This window comes from Salvelinus sp. IW2-2015, linkage group LG20, assembly GCF_002910315.2.
Source record: "Salvelinus sp. IW2-2015 linkage group LG20, ASM291031v2, whole genome shotgun sequence".
NCBI lineage: Eukaryota > Metazoa > Chordata > Actinopteri > Salmoniformes > Salmonidae > Salvelinus > Salvelinus sp. IW2-2015.
In genome coordinates, this window is record NC_036860.1 from 66,480,177 (window position 1) to 66,483,455 (window position 3,279).

The 3,279-nt window shown below is 46.2% G+C and overlaps 1 long non-coding RNA gene across 1 annotated transcript in view; it reads right to left on the reverse strand.

Moving 5' to 3' along the window:
- The window catches only part of LOC111980230 (uncharacterized), a 14,998-nt gene extending 11,719 nt beyond the window's left edge, over nucleotides 1-3,279 (reverse strand). Inside the window, exon 1 of the long non-coding RNA XR_002879419.1 lies at nucleotides 3,227-3,279. This is a non-coding gene — a long non-coding RNA (uncharacterized lncRNA). The remainder of the gene's footprint in view (nucleotides 1-3,226) is intronic.

Consider the following 3,279-nt stretch of genomic DNA (forward strand, 5'->3'; position numbering starts at 1 on the left):
GGTAGAAAGGGAGTAGGTAGACAGGGAGTATAGCAGGTAGACGGGGGAGTAGGTAGACGGGGAGCAGAGCAGGTAGACGGGGGAGTAGGTAGACGGGGAGCAGAGCAGGTAGACGGGGGAGTAGGTAGACAGGGGAGTAGGGGGGCTGTGGTGTAAAGACCACACACCTTGCTAAGGCTCCCCACAATATAATGTTGCTGATAGATCTCAGTGGATCGCAGCACAGGTGAAAGGCATGGCTATGATTATTATTCAGCAAAGACCCACAGAATACCTTTAATCAAGCTCACACATCAAGGTTGTTGGGTTTTCCCACCAGCCCCCTCCCTCCCTCCCTCCCAGGTTAACTGCACACTCTTTTCAAGGGAACATAAAAAACAACACTTTAATGATGATGGGGTACTTGCACAACCCTGGGGTGCAAGGCAAGCTATTCCCAAAACCAGATGAAGACAGCTTTGCTTTGAGAGTTTTTCTTTATGTTTTGGCGAAGTGAAGACTAGATGTATTTTACTGCAGCAAGGCGGGTTGTGGATGAACTTCACAGCTAAACGTGTGTGTGTGTGTGTATGTGTGTGTGTGTGTGCGCGTACCTAACTGTTCTCAGTAAGACACACAGTGTGAGTTTAATGTTAGATAAGCTCACAGGAACCAGAGAAAGTAGCAAATGTCCAACCCCTGATCGCTTCCTTTACTAACCTCCTAAAAAAAACCTGCAGCAGCTCCTCTTTTTCTGCTGTTTGTTTGAGGTGCATCAGGCAAATTAAAATAGAACAGGAGTGAAGGGAGCAGCTAGCGTTGGGAGAGAGACTCCTTCTGAAATAGGATCATGTGATCTATAATGGATGCCAGGTGTCTGTAGACTACTACGTCCCAAATGGCACCCTATTCCCTATACCCTACCCCCAAGCCATCCAATGGCACCCTATTCCCTATACCCTACCCCCAAGCCATCCAATGGCACCCTATTCCCTATACCCTACCCCCAAGCCATCCAATCGCAACCCGGACAATTTACATTGACCCCTTTTATTATTTATTTATCTTAGTTGTTTTGCACTGGCTCTATGCACACTCACTAGACCCTATCCACACACACTACACTAGACCCTATCCACACACACTCACTAGACCCTATACCCTATCCCTACAACACACTCACTAGACCCTATCCACACACTCACTTTCAGACCCTATCACACACACTCACTAGACCTATCCACACACATACCATTGACACACTCACTGAACTGACACACACACTACACAGACACACCACACACAACACAACACACACACACACACCACACACACACAGCCACACACACACACACACACACACTACACGACACAACTACACTGACACACACAATCAGCCCACGACTCTACTGACCTATCACACACACTACACTGACACAGTCACTGACACACCACATACACAGACACCACACACACACACACACTACACAGACACACACACTACACACACACTACACTGACACACTCACTAGACCTATCCACACACACTCACTGACACACTCACTGACACTGACACACACACTACACAGACAAACACACACACCCACTACACCAGACACACACACTACACACACACACTACACTGACACACTCACTAGACCCTATCCACACACAACAACACTGACACACTCACTGACACTGACACACACACTACACAGACCACACACACACACACACACTACACGACACATCACAACACACCCACTACACTGACACACTCACTAGACCCTATCTCACACACTACACGACACACTCACAGACAACACAACTACACAGACACACACACACACACACTACACAGACACACACACTACACACACACTACACTGACACACTCACTAGACTCCTATCCACACACACTACACTGCACACACACAACACACACACACTACACAGACACAGACACTACACAGACACACACACACACCACACATCCTGATTGCCCAGTCAGTTTTACCCCTACCACCAACTGTATTACCTCAATCACATCAACTACCTGGCACCCCCACACCATTGACTCAGTACCCAAAATCCTGTATATAGCCATAAGAATTAAACTGCAAAAGTTTACACCTGTTATATTCAGCAGCATGTGACCAATAAATGAGTTTTGATTGTGTAGTGTACTTCTGGGCCCTAGTAAAAGTAGTGCACTATATAGGGAATAAGGTTCCATAGGCTCTGGTCTAAGTAGCGCACTATATAGGGAATAAGTTCCATAGGCGTCTGGCTTAAGTAGTGCACTATATAGGGAATTGGTTCCATAGGGCTCTGGTCTAAAGTAGTGCACTATATAGGGAATAAGGTTCCATAGGGCTCTGTGCCTAAGTAGTGCACTATAGTAGGGCCAGGGTGTCATTTGGATGTAGCCTAGAGTCCTCTCCTGAGTGGCACAGCGGTCTAAGGCTCTATATCTCAGTGCTAGAGGTGTCACTACAGGACAGCCTCCCTGGTTCGAATCCAGGCTCTATGTCACGCCTGACCTTAGAGATCCTTTTTTGTCTCTATTTTGGTTTGGTCAGGGCGTCGAGTTGGGGTGGGCATTCTATGTTTTGTGTTCTATGTTTTTCATTTCTGTGTGTTTTGGCCGGTGTGGTTCTCAATCAAGGCAGCTGTCTATCGTTGTCTCTGATTGAGAACCATACTTAGGTAGCCTTTCCCACCTGTGTTTTGTGGGTAGTGTTTTCTGTATTGTTCATTTCCTTACAGAACTGTTTCGTTTTCCTCTTGTTATTTTTTGTTCTAGTGTTCTGATTTTAATAAAATAATCATGAACACCGTCTCACGCTGCGCTTTGGTCCAGTCATTCACAGAAGAGATCTGTTACACTCTATGACTACCGGCCGTGATTGGGAGTCATAGGCGGCCGCACAATTGGCCCAGCGTTGTCCGGTTTGGTCGGTGTAGGCCCGTCATTGTAAATAATAATTTGTTCTTAACTGACTTGCCTAGTTAAATAAAGGTTAAAATAAAAAAATTAAATCACTGTCAGATGTGCCTTCAGGGTCTGTTGTTCAGAAAGCATCTCAGAGTAGGAGTGCTGGTTTAGGATCAGTTCCCCTTTTAGATCATAATTAATCATTTTATATGGGCAGAGGGACCTGATCCTAGAATAGCATTCCTACTCTGAGAGGGCCTGGAATGGAATAACCAGAAAAAATGTCGGCCAAAAAAATCTCCCCCTCACCTCTCTCCCCCTTGGTGCAGGTCTTCCCATCCTCTTCCAGGAAAAAGCCTTTC